The 13,984-nt window shown below is 48.8% G+C and overlaps 1 protein-coding gene across 1 annotated transcript in view; it reads right to left on the bottom strand.

Moving 5' to 3' along the window:
• Positions 1–13,984, bottom strand: part of CALY (calcyon neuron specific vesicular protein) — a 104,489-nt gene that overhangs the window by 37,231 nt on the left and 53,274 nt on the right. The window lies entirely within an intron of this gene.

The following is a 13,984-nucleotide window of genomic DNA, read 5'->3' as shown; positions in this document are numbered from 1 at the left end:
ATCTGCTGTATGGTGATAAACCTTGCCCTATTTTCATGCCTTTAAAATTAATGCCAAAAACACGGATTGATTTACGAACAATGAATGTTAAAAGCGTTAAGGCAATGCATGTCAGTGACTTAGTTCCTCTCTTATTTCACATGTTTTTACTTAATCTTGCATTCCCCAAAATTGTAAGCTATTTTATCACGTTGAGTTTCTGTATTTTTTTCCATGCATCTTTTTACTCTTGCATAGTACATACTCTGAGCTGTGCCAGATGTTTTTGAGGGGATTTGATTGAGAGCTCTGATGCTAAGGCTGAAGCCAAAGCAAAGTGCCTGTCAGTGGGTTGGCCTCTGTGGAAATGTGTGTGAAGGGAATACACGGATGTCAAAATATTTACAAGGAAAACGGAAATAAATTGCTTAAATATGAGTGAGTGCAGTGTATGTTTGAAGTGGTAAAGTGAGAGAGATGCTAGGAAGTGCATTCGGCGAAGAGTGAAAAGAGGGTGTTGAGGAGAAAAGAGAGGCGATTGAAGATATGCCTACGGACAAGATATTCAGAGTCAAAGGGCATACATATCTAACATAAAGTGCATATAACTGAAGGCCAAAACTCCTTCTACAGGCCTTAATAATATTTAATTCACAGACTCAAAATTTCAGTAACTGTTGAACATATCAATGCAGTAAGCTATGGGGCAATTTTGTATGTGTTTAATGTTTCAAAAACACATACCCACTGCTTTATAAGTCTTGCTTTATCACTGAATTAATTTGCTTTAGAACACCCCATTTGCCAATCTTTTTTCAATTTTTCTCAAGAGGAGGACCCACCCAGGACTCCACATTTGTCCATTAGGCTTGCTCCTGTCGCTCGTTACATAAAAGTAATTCCCAACTTTTACACCCCACCACGTTCAAATGCCACCAGCTGCCGCTGAGAGTGACAGAGAAATAGAAAATAATTTGAAAGAGAGAAGAAGAGAAAGAAGCAAGAGAGATTAAATGGAGAAAGAAAGTCAGACAGCACATAGTGTAAGAGAGAGCTAGACAAGAGAGCGAGAGAAAATGAGAGCGGCAGAAAGAAATGGAGCAAATTATAGGAAAATAATACGTTCCAAAATTAGAGAAAAAGAGCAAGGAAAGAAGAACAAGAGGGAGAGAGGATAAAAAGTGGAAACACATTGCAAATGATAGAGACATATGGGAAAGAAAAAATACAGAGTTGAAGTCATAAATAGTTAAAAGAGGCAATGGGATAGAGGGAGAGAGACAGAGTCACTCACTAGTCAGGACCTTCTAAAAATCCTTTTGCCAATCAGAACACAGTGGATCTGTTTTCAAGAAACTCCCTAAGCTGTGTTTACCCCCTCTGATGAACCCACTCTGGTAGGCCAGAAAAGCAAAGTACCAGCTGCCAACCTATCAGGCATCATAAATTGGAGAAGGGACCTTTAAGTGCAAGCAACTATGAGAATGGACTGTAATCAAATCCTTTCCCTCAAATTGAACCCTACATGTCAGTATGTATTACTTCAGGGTGGGTGTAGTGGGTCGATGAGAGTTATCTGTCTCACTACTGCCACATGCACATATATCCCCAGGCCTAGCTCATCAAATCACACACTTTGAGTTTCAGATACATGCAGATAACATTAGACCTTAGAGTGGGTAATGGATGAGGGAGTTAGTTCAACATCTCTGAATGCGTGGAACATATCCGCGCCTGAACGATGGAGAACTGCAAGTTTCCCTATGAAGGTAAGATGGAGGAGCCTATAATGGGCAAATGGACCAACCTTTCTCACCTTTAGCTGGTCATGGATGTTGGAAGAAGCTTCCCTGTCAGTGGAGAAGAACATGTGGCTCTTATTCAAAATGCAGCATCATTCAACACTCGTTATGGTGTATTCCATTCACTGTTCTAGGGAAAGAGCACACTATTCATGCAAGCACTGGGTCATCCCTAATCTCCCATTGGTAACTTGTGCAAAGTCTCCCCAACCCGCTTGAAGCGATTCAAGAAAAAGAAATATGGTGAAAGGTCTCTTGCGTTGTTGTGCATTGGGCTGTGCAATAGCGTGGATGTGTCTAAACCGGTTCAGCAAGGGGTTAAAGCTTTCCTGCTAAAACAATCCTCAAATGCAAGGAAGTTAAAGTTTGAATGTGGTAGACCTCTCCCACTATTCACAAAGCGATTTGGATCTGGCACTTGCTCTTTCTGCTTACTCCAGACCAACTTAGCATATGAGCCACCTAGACATCCCATTCATAAATGTCCTCCTAACTAGCCTCACGAGTAACATCTACTGGGTGTCTGGCAAGAACGATTCACCTGCCTCTGCTGCACTACGCCTCCAACAACCAGCACTTAAAACACACTGAGGTAACAGCAAGGCTGCACTCTGTTCTACCAAACACCCAAGTTAGCAAATAGCACAGCAGCGCGAAGTAAATTGATGTAGAGACCTCACTTCATGTGGTTAAGGGCAGAGTACTTTTAGCAGATCAGGTTGGATGTAATCATCCAGTTCAGTGAGATCAGTAGCATTGTGGGTAATGGATGAGCTAAAGAAAATGGCATCATGTTAAAAGGGCAGTAAAATCAATTACGAATCAATTACTAAGCAGGTGGAAATACATAGCACACACTCATATTTACAAGGTGGGTGCCTCAAAGTGGAGAGTATCCGCACTTGGTGGGTTTTCCTGTCAAGGTGCTTAGGGGGTTGAGACCTTCCCAAGTGTAAGTGCAGATCCTGTGACTAGTCTTTGGATGAGGAGTTCCAGATAGAACACAGTAGGAAGCGCTGGGTTAGAAGGGGCGGGGGGCAGTAATATAATATTGTGGAAGAAAAATTACTTCAGCTTGGTTGAGGTATTAGAGCAAATCGAATAAGTGGAAGCCATAAAAAAGGGCGATAGAGAGAACTAAACTGAGTAACATTCAGTAGGAGCAAATAGAGATGGCTGCGAAGCAGATTCATCAGGAAGGACTTGAGAAGATAAGAGTAGAGGTTAATGTGATAAAGCAGCCGTAGTAGGGGCATGTATTCTGAGATATCAGCTTTGAGTATTTGACCGTGGTGGAGTGAAGAAGCGATGCGGCCATGAGAGTTGTGCAAGGTGGTTTGATCAAGAAGTGTGGACAAGCCTTCAACAATATTTGAGGGCTATGAGATAGGCTGGCAAGACATGCCCAAAGGGCAGTATGTTATGTTATGTGAATTTGTAAAGTGTGGCTAATCAACTGCGAGGGTATCCAGGCGTTGAGTAGGGTGAGGACCGGCGTAGTGATACACATGTGAAGAAAAGTAAACGGAGAAAGCCGTGGTCCGTGCAGGTAACAGCGGTGTGGCGGTGGGGCAGAGTCAAGGGGCATTTCGAGGGACGATGCGGAGGAAAAATTAAATAAATAATTAATTATCCCTTGGCATCATCCCTCGAAATTCCCCTTTACTCCGCCCCACCGCTGTTACCTACACGGACCGCGGCTGAGTATTCCATTATATATTAGAAGTGCTATTGCCCTTTAGCTAATTGGGAAAGTATTATTGTTATCAAAGAAGCTGATAAAAAGATATTCGAGTGTTCCTTTGCCAGTGGGACTATCATCGTAGCAAACAAGTGCAAGACTGGCTTACATTTCCCTGAACACAGTTTGGCACACAATGATTCACTGGAGAATACCAGCAAGAAGAATTGATGGGTCTGAAGTACTGGGCACACTAAGCCTCACACTCTTAAAGCTCATTGAACTGATTTATTTCTTAAAGAGCGCAGTCCTTGGCTCCAGGATGCTTATTATTTACACTATACATAGGTTAGTTATGCATTGTTAAGGGTTAATCTGCATACAAGATGGGGGGAAAGGTCAAATGTGATAATTTCAGTAAAAACGGGGGTGACATGTGTCAAGCTTTTTTTTATATATATATTTTACATATGTTCAGATAATATAACTTAAAACCGTGCTGAATGTCAACATAGTAACTGTGCATTAAGTGCATTGGAACGCAGGATGAGGTTTCAGGGCTTCCAACTCAGGCCTCCATTAAAAGAGGGTTTTTAGCTCTCTGCAACAAATTGCATATGTTCAACGGCCACATATTTTTCTGTTGCGCACATTAATAGCCAGAGAATACATTTTCCCATTCTCTGTATCTTTTTAGTCTTCTTTGTATCTAGGGCTCTGATGCAAGAGGAGTGGCCTTGTGTAGTTCTGTAGCAGATGAACTAAAAAGATACAACAGCAATGTTTCTGTGCGCATTCTGAATTGAAAAGAAGCATTGTTTACTGCCCTGTGTAACAAGTGTAGATTAATAATAATGGGGCTTGTAGAGCGCGACAGCTACCCCAAACAGGGGTGTCCCGGCGCTAACAGTAGAGGGAGCTAGGAGGCATGTAAAGGTGAAAAAGAAAAGGCCGGAATCCAGGAGACCAGATTAAGCTGAGTCAAAGAGCCACGTTTTCAGACCTTTCCGAAAGCAGGATTCTGAAGTTGCCTTACGTAGATAATTGGGCAGGTGGTTCCAGAGGGAGGTTGTATTGACCGTGAAGGATCTACCCCCTCGTCGTGATTTTCTAAACCGATATGGGTGAAGTAGGTTGAGTGAGCTAGAACGTAGCGACCGCTCCTGCTTGTAGGGACATAATCTGTCCTTCAGATAGCGTGGGCAGTTTCCATGCAAGGCCCTGTAAGCCAGAGTCAGGGCCTTAAAGATAATGTGTAGCCTACGGAGGTGCGGAGAGACATGGTGCCGGAAAGGAACGAATAGTTTCTTACCTGTCGGTGTAGTTTTGCAGCTTGAAGATCTTTCTGGATTCACTATGCTGTGCATTATTCCGCGATCTTGTGGTTGGGTCCGGATTCGTAGTCTTTTCTTTGTTTTTTTTTTTTGTTTTTTTGTAGCCCAGGTGGGCGTCGACGCCCACCATTTGGTGCACCTCCCGTGACGTCGTCGTGCTTCCTGCGGAAGTCCCACCTTTGGGGCGCCATCTTCGGGTTCTTTTTTCCTTTCCTCTTTTTTTTTTAATTTTTTTTTTAACCCTAGGCGATTGATTAATCCTTCTTGTCCCTTTATCTGTATGTTTTCATTTCTTTGATCTTTTCCTTTTTACCCCCTCTTCCTCCAGCCTCATCTTCCTGGCGGAGGTGGGTGGGTTCGCTAGTGAATCCAGAAAGATCTTCAAGCTGCAAAACTACACCGACAGGTAAGAAACTATTCGTTTTGCAGCATGAATCTTTCTGGATTCACTATGCTGTGCACAGACTTTGTAGCGGTTTTCCTAATTCTGTGGCGGCTGGGTGGTAGATGAGCGCTGGTCGTTGAAAATGTGCTGAAGCACCTTCTGTCCAACCTGTGCTTCCTTGTTCATCTGAATGTCCACGCAGTAGTGTTTCGTGAACGTGTGCACAGATGCCCAAGTTGCCGCGAGGCATATGTCCTGGATGGGCGTGTTCGCCAGGAAGGCCACGGTGGCCCCTTTCTTCCTTGTGGAGTGAGCCTGCGGCCCCTCCGCTAGCTCCTGTCCAGCCTGTTTGTGGCAGAATTGAATAGTGAGGGCAATCCACCTTGCGATGGTGCCCTTAGTCACTGGCCTACCCATGAAGCTAGTAGCAAAGGACACAAACAGCTGTTTCGACTTCCTGAGTTCCTTGGTTCTCTCAATGTAGTGCATCACCGCTCTTCTGGCATCGAGGGTGTGCAGTGCCTTTTCTGCGTTTGTAGTCGGGTTTTGGAAGAAACTTGGTATCTGGATAGTCTGATTCATGTGGAACGCCGACACTACCTTGGGCATGAAGTGTGGGTCCATTCTCAGGACTATTCTATCTTTGTGAATCTGAATGTAGGGTTCCTGCAGCGTTAGTGCTTGAAGCTCGCTCACCCTGCGTAGTGAGGTTATGGCCACCAGAAAGGCTGTTTTCATAGTCAACATCTGCAGTGTGGCCTTGTGAATGGGTTCAAACGGTGCCTTCATGAGCTCCGTCAGGACCACATTCAGATTCCATGCCGGCGGCGGCAACCTTTTCGGGGGGGCCATCCTTTTGGCTCCTTCCATGAATCTCCTCACCACCTGCGAGCTGAAGAAACTTCCACCTTTTTCACCTCTGGTGTAGGCCACGATGGCCGCTAGGTGTACCCTTAGTGAGCTCGAGCAGAGGTTACTCTTTAGAAGGTGTGTGAGGTACCTCAGTACTGTTGAGTCTCTTGTCATTCTGTTTTGCAGGCCCTTTTTCCGGCACCACACAGTGAACCTCTTCCATTTTGCGCTGTAGCATTTTCGTGTAGTTGGTTTCCTCGCCTCCCGTAGCACTCGCATCGTGCTCGGCGGCAATCTTAGGTGTGCGAACTCTAGGTCTTCAGGAGCCATGCCGCCAGGTTGAGGGTCTCTGGCTCTGGGTGCAGGACCTCTCCGTTTTGCATTGAGAGCAGGTCCTTCCTCCTCTCGAACCTGTATGGGTCGCCTTGTGCCATTTCTTGAATTTGTGAGAACCATGTCTGCCTCGCCCACTGCGGAGCCACCAGGATCAGGGTCATGTTGCTGGTTCTGCACTTGTCGAGCACTCTGTGCAACAGGGGTATCATCGGTGGAAAGGCGTAGGCAAATGTCCTCGACCAGCTTATCCATAGGGCATTTCCCTTGGATTGCTGATCTGGTTGCCTGGACGCGAAGCTTTGGCATTTTGCATTGTGGCGTGTTGCAAAAAGGTCTATTGTGGGAGTCCCCCATCTCCGGAAGAGTTTCTCCGTTTCCTGGCCATTGAGCTCCCACTCGTGTGATGCTGAGGTCTGCCTGCTTAGCCAGTCTGCCTCCACATTGTCCTTCCCCGGTAGGTGAATTGCCAGTAGATCTATCCTGAGAGGTATGGCCCATCTCCAAATCTCCTGAGCTAGGGATGAGAGCGGGAACGACTGTGTTCCCCCTTGTTTGTTGATGTAGAACATCGCCGTGGTGTTGTCTGTTTGGACCAACACCCTCTTGTTGAACAGGTGCCTCTGGAATGCCTTCAGGGCTAGCAGGATTGTTTTCAACTCGAGGTAGTTGATATGGCGGACCGCATCTGCTGGGGCCCATAGACCCCTCACTCTGAGGTTGTCCATGTGCGCTCCCCATCCCTTCTGCGACGCGTCCGTGGTAATGGTCACTGTTGGGATTGGTGGTGTCAGGCTTCTCCCTGCTGTTATGTTGTCTCTGTTCCACCAAGTTATCTCCTCCTGCACTGCGTGCGTAACAACCACTAGATCCTCCCAACTTCCGTTTGCTTGTGACCATTGTTGTTGTAGCCATTCCTGGAATGGTCTCATGTGCAGGCGTACATTCGGCACCAGCTGGATACAGGGCGCCATCATCCCCATCATCTTGCTCACAGCCCTCACTGTCAGAGCTCGCCCCTTCTGGTAGAGCTTCGCCTCCTTCAGTAGAGCCTCTGTCCTCCTGTCGCTGGGCACTACTGTACTGTTGCGGGAGTTGATCTTTGCCCCCAGGAAAATCTTCACCTGCTCCGGTTCCATCGATGATTTTCCCCAGTGGATCGAGAATCCCAGATTCGTGAGGGTGTCTGTTACGCGTTTTGCGTGCCTCTCGCACTTTCCGCGTGAGTTTGCCTTGACCAGCCAGTCGTCCAAGTAGGGGTAGACATGTATTCCCTGCCTTCGTAGGTGCGCCGCTACCACCGACAGGCATTTTGTAAAGACCCTTGGTGCTGATTTTAATCCGAAGGCCAGGGTCGTGAACTGGTAGTGTTCTTGTTCGATGTTGAATCTTAGAAGGCCCTTGTGCCTTCTGTTTATTGGGATGTGAAGATAGGCATCCTTGAGGTCCACGGTGACCATGAAGTCCCCTTCTCTTATCTGTGGCAGAACCTCCTGCAGTGAAGTCATTTTGAACCTTTGCGTTCTGATGAACTTGTTTAGGTAACGGAGGTCTAGTATGGGTCTGAGGTCTCCGTCTACCTTCGGAACCACGAAGTAGTTTGAGTAGACCCCTTTGTTGCGTTCTCTGAACGGCACTGTCTCTATGGCTCCCTTTTGCAGGAGTTTCCGCGTTTCTTCTCTGAGTATTGCCAGTTCTTGGGCCGATCTCAGTCTTCCCTTTGGTTTTCTGTTTGGAGGTCTTTTCTCCAAATCTACGCAGTATCCGTACTGCACAACGTTCCGTATCCACTTGTCTGTGGTTATACGCCGCCACTCCTGAAGGTAGAACCTCAGTCTTCCGCCTACTGGTGTCGTATGCTCGTAGGCTCTTGAATTTTCTCTTCCCCCTGATGACACTTTTTTGCGCCTCACCCTTGGGGTCCTGACGAGGGTAGGCGTCCTCTTTTGTGCTGAGTCACTTCGTCGAGGGCTGTTCGCCCCCTCTCCTCCTTTGGCCACGTCCGTTCCCTCTCCCGCGAAAGGACTGGCCCCGAGGTTGATATTGCCAGTTTTGCTTCTGCTGACCTTGTCCGTGACCTTCACCCTGCTGACTTTGTTGGAACGCCTGGTGCGACGTCCCCTGCTGGCTTCCTCCCCTACCGTAGGGTCTCCTCGAGGGATTTCCTCGCCTCATTCCCCTCAGCTGTAGGGCCCCCATGGACCTCGCCGTCTCGTTTTCTTTTTTCAGCTGGGTGAGCTTGTCGTCCACTGTTGCTCCGAACAGTGTCTCTCCATTGAAGGGGGTGCCAAGGATGTTGTTCTGCACTTCCGGTTTGAATCCCGAGATTCTTAGCCATGCATGCCTCCTCTCTGTGACCCCTATGGCCATGAGTCTTGCTGAAGTCTCTGCCCCATCCAACGCCGTCTTTATACAGGAGTTGGCGATGTTCTTGCCTTCGTCTATCAGGTGAGAGGCTCTCTGGCGGTATTCTTCGGGGAGGTGCTTTACTAGTTCCCCCATCTCATCCCAGTGCTGGTATTGGTGTCTATTGAGGAGTGCATTTGAATTCGCCATGCGCCAGTGCATTGCGGCGTTCCTCTCGACCTTTCTTCCTGTGAGGTCAATCCTCCTGCTCTCCTTATCCGGAGGTGGGCCCGAAGTTGCTGGTACGTTGGCCCTTCTCCTGGCCGTGGAGGCTATGATGGAGTCCGCAGTCACGCTACCCTTGATGTAAGGGGGGTCCAGGGAGGAGTGCTTATATTTCTTCTCTGTCCTGGGCGTGATCGACCGGCAGGTCGCAGGTTCCTTGAAGGCTTCTCTCCCCTGATTCATCACGCTTTGTAGCATGGGTAGGAACTGGCTCCTTGTCTGGATGGGGAGCAGTGTTTCGACGAGGAAATCGGCTTTCGGTTTCTCCTCGTCGAGTTTGACGCCGAAGGCCATTGCTGCGCTCCTGACCACCATATTGTAGACCCCGATGTCGTCGGGTGGCGAAGGCCTCGAAGGGTACGTGTCCACGGGCTCCTCCGGGTTTTCGGTGTCGAGATCGTGCCATTCGACGTCGTTGCTGGTAGATGCCGCCGATTCGTAGAACGACCGTTGGTCTTCTTCCTCGGCTTCTCCCTCATAATAGGGCTCTTCTTCCTCTTCGAGATCCCTTGTCAGCCCTTCGGCGTCGAACTCGTCTTCGCCCTCACCGACGTCCGCCGATGAAACCGTTGGAATCTTGAACTCCTTCATCCTGGCGTCGAACTCCTTCTTCCTTTGAAGGATGTTCTCCATTTCGGCCTCGAGCCGCCTCTTCTTTTTCTCCATCTCGGAGATGCTTTCGGCGTCGACCGCGGGTCTTTTCGATGAAACTTGCGTCGACGTCGAACGTTCTTTCTGCGTCGATCGGCCCGTTTCATGGGATGCTTTCGACGACCCTTGCCTTTCGGCGTCTTTCGGCACCAGGGAGTCCTTTTCTAAGGATCCGCTCGGCCTCTTGACGGTGGTTCCCCCTTTGGACGTCGAAGTTTTCGGCGCCGGGGCTCCCTTCGTGGACTTTGACTCAGATTTTCTCGAGTCACCCTCGTGTTGTCGAGGTACTTTCTGTTTTGTGCTCGACGATTCTCTTACCTCGTCTTCTTTTTTCTTGTCGGTCTCTACGACCGTGAAGTTTTCGGCTGTCTCGGCGACGTTGTCCTCGTCGTCCGTGGAGAGGCCCAGATCGTAGAACGTCGGGGGCTTCCCTTTGCCATCCATGTTGGCGTTGGCTCTTCTCTGCCGCTCTCTCACCCTGAGTGTCTTCGGCGCGAAGGCTGAGCAGGCGTTGCAGTCGATACTCTGGTGATCGACCGGTAGGCAGAGGTTGCAGACCGGATGCTGGTCTTTCTGCGCGAACTTGTGGTGGCAGTTTGGGCAGAACTTGAATGGCGTCTTGTCCATTGCGCTCAGGGTCTCTGAGCGTGCATTCTCCAAGGCCGTCGAAGAAAAGGGGCGCTGGTCCTCCTTTCTTCGCGCTCCTGATGAAATCTCTTCCTTTCCTGATATCTTCTAGTGATTCTATCGACGAAACTCGCTTTTCTTCCTTCTTCCTTCGAGTGTAATTCTGGAGCTTCCCGATGACGATCCAGACCCAACGGCGGAAAAAAGAATCTGAAGATGGCGCCCCAAAGGTGGGACTTCCGCAGGAAGCACGACGACGTCATGGGAGGTGCACCAAATGGTGGACGTCGACGCCCACCTGGGCTACAAAAAACAAAAAAAACAAAACAAAGAAAAGACTACGAATCCGGACCCAACCACAAGATCGCGGAATAATGCACAGCATAGTGAATCCAGAAAGATTCACGCTGCAAAATGCGCCGAACCAGTCTCGCAGCCGCATTCTGAACCAGCTGCAGGCGCTGGATGGCATATTTGGGGAGGCCCAAGTAAAGGCCATTAGCATAGTCCAGTCTGGATGTGACTGTAGCATGGACAACAGTTTTCCTACAATCTTCTGGGAGCAGGTGCAAAATTTTCCGTAAGTTTTTTAAATATCTAAAACAGGTGGCAGAAACCTGCTGAATTTGAGCCAGAAGAGAGAGATCCGGATCCCATCTTACGCCCAGGTTACGAATATAGTTGGCAGGGGAGGGAGGCGGGCCCATCTCCTCCGGCCACCATAAATCTGCCTCAGGGATAAGGTTCGTACCGAAAAACATAACTTCGGTCTTTCCTGCGTTAAGCTTTAATTTGTTGGAGTTCATCCAGATAGCTATATCACGCAGGCAGCTTTTAAAATTTTTGAAGGCCTCAGCGGACTGCTCATTAAAGGAAAAAAACAGCTGGGTGTCGTCTGCGTAAGAAATCGCCTTCACACCCCAGTTGTTGATTAAAGAAAAGAGCGGGGCCAGATAGAGATTAAAAAGTAGTGGGCTCAAGGCCGAGCCCTGGGGGACTCCGCACCACAGCGGGAGAGGTGCCGACTCAAAAGGCCTGAGGGAGACCTTCTGTGTATGACCACTCAGGAAAGAAGAAACACAGGCCAGCGCCTCTCCATCAAAACCTGCACCCTGTAATCTCTTGACCATAATGGAGTGGTCCACCGTATCAAAGGCCGCTGACAGATCTAGGAGCACCAATACGGAGGAGGCTCCTGAATCCAATGACCATCTTATTGATTCAGCTACTTCAAGGAGGGCCGTCTCCGTGCTGAAACCTGCCCTGAAGCCTGATTGTGTATCGTGTAGAGCTCGCTTTGCTCAATAAAAGTGGACATTTGCCGCTGAACGAATTTTTCAAGCATTTTGCCCGGAGCAGGGAGGAGGGAGATGGGTCTTAAGTTGCCAAGATCATCCGGGTCCCCGTTGGGTTTCTTTTTTAAGGGAAGAAGTGTGGCATGTTTCCAAAGATCGGGGAAAGTGCCTGAGGACAGTGAGGAATTCCATAGCTGAAGAAATATTTCAGCAAGAGGGGCCGAGATGCTTTTCCATAATGTGGGCGGGCATGGGTCATCAGGAGCACCGGAATGGCAGTTCTGAATCGTAACTAGAGCTTCCTTAGGAGTTATAGGCAAAAAACGGCTAAAGGTAGGAGTCATGAGCTTGGAGCGGGGGGAGTCTGATTTAATTGTTGATGTCTGCGGAACAAAAGAATCATACACCTTTAAAATGTTATTGTCAAAGTGGTGGGCTATAGAGTTACAGAGTATAGGAGAGGGAGATAGTTTGGACTCTAATGCCGTGGGGTTGAAAAAAGACTTCACCACCTTAAACAGCTCGGTGCCTGAATGGTCAGCATTCAGAATCCGGGTTGTGAAGTAGTTTCTCTTAGCTATTTTGATGTCCTTATGAAAAGCTTTTAAGGCCTTTTTGTATGAAGTCTTAGCTTGGTCAACATAGCTAGCTCGCCACGCTCGTTCGAGCTTCTTGCATTCACGCTTGGATATTTTCAGGGAAGGTGAGAACCAGGGGGCCGAGGGAGATGGTCTTGTAGATTTAACAATTCTAGCCGGAGCTGCGGAGTCCACAGCCGTTGCAATCCAATTGTGCACAGAAATAGCATCGGTATTTGGATCTGAAATCAGGCTAGGAAGGGTGGCCTGGAGGGTGTCACATAAATCTGCCACGTTTAGATTTTTCAAATTTCTCTTAGTAATAAAATGGGGGCCTTCAGTTTGTTTGGGAGCCGGCAGAGGAAAAGTAAGGGGATCAGATAATGATCGGACCAGGTTAAAGGGGAGGGAGGCGCAATAGCAACCTCAGCAAGAGTGGTGAAAACAAGATCCAGTGTATGGCCAGCTGTGTGTGTGGGAGCAGACACCAGTTGGAAAAGGTTGGCGCCCTCTAAGGAGGATACCAAATGACTGGCTTGTGAACAGCTAGCAACATCCACATGTAGGTTAAAATCACCTAACACCATAAAGTTCGTGTATTTAACGGACAGTTGAACAATAAGGCTGCATAAATTCTGGAGGGCCGTCACCGAGCAGTCTGGGGGTCTGTAGATAAGGGTGCCTGCCAATGAAAAAGAGGGATTAAAGTGAATGCAAAAGAACAGACCTTCAATGCCGTCCTCGAACGATGGAGAGGAGGACACCATATTCCAAGTGTCTCTCAAGATGATGGCCACACCACCCCCCCTCTTGCCCCCCTCGCGATCAGCGTGGCACATCTTAAAGCCAGGTGGGATTGCAAGAGCGATGGATGTCGTTGTGTCCAGGGTGAGCCAGGTCTCAGTAAGAAACATGGCGTCCCAGGTGCCGTCGCTTAAAAGGGACCAAATATCCGTGGCGTGCTTGACCAATGATCTGCAGTTTAAGAGGCACGCATTGAAGTAGGTCTGAGATTGCTTCCGCTGACTCCGATTGCAAAGAGGTAAATAACCACATGTCTTACAGCACGGAGGGTCTGGGCCTTTAGCGAAATCAAGCCGTTGCGTACTGGTGCAGGGAGGACAGCGAAGAGTTAGCAATGCCTCCCGCGACCAGCGCAATGATTGGGACTGGGGGGTACTAACAGTATGGCCAGCGCCGGTCGCGGTCTGGGCGCTGACGGGCGCAGACGGGCTTGCCTTTGGTGCGCCTTAGGCGCGCCTTAGGCGCGCCCACTGCGCGCGTCTGCTGCGCGGCCGGTATGGCATCGCCCTAAAGTACCCCCGTGACCGGAACCGAGGTCATGAGTGGGTGGGGTCGCAGGGCGTCCCTCCGTGCAATCGGCACTTAATTGCCGCGACGGACCGGGGACTGCGACCTAGCAGCTAAGGTACACCGCAATACGGTAGGTGAAGCATATACAAAAGTGAGCACAGATAAAAATTGCATGTGTTGCCAACGTTGAAATTAAAAAGGACTTAATTCCCAGTTTAAAAGCAGTGCGTCAGGCGAGCAAAGGTGCAAAATAACAATGTGCAAAATTTCACAGTACACAACAATAACGTTTTTCTAGTTAAGAGAAAGGAGGGCTGGCCTCACCGCGCGATCTAGCATCTACTGTTGCGTGGCCGGTATGGCATCGCCCTAAAGTACCCCGTGACCGGAACTGAGGTCATGAGTGGGTGGGGTCGCAGGTGCCAAGTATGAGGAGTCCCTCATTTCTTAATAGGCCATAATATACAAAGACGGTTTAGCATTGGTGTGTGGTGAGGCAGATGGACCACTTACAGACGGGGA

The sequence above is a fragment of the Triturus cristatus genome, chromosome 1_2, assembly GCF_964204655.1.
Source record: "Triturus cristatus chromosome 1_2, aTriCri1.1, whole genome shotgun sequence".
NCBI lineage: Eukaryota > Metazoa > Chordata > Amphibia > Caudata > Salamandridae > Triturus > Triturus cristatus.
Note: the sequence above shows the minus strand (reverse complement) of the source record. Positions and strands in the feature narration are given on the sequence as shown.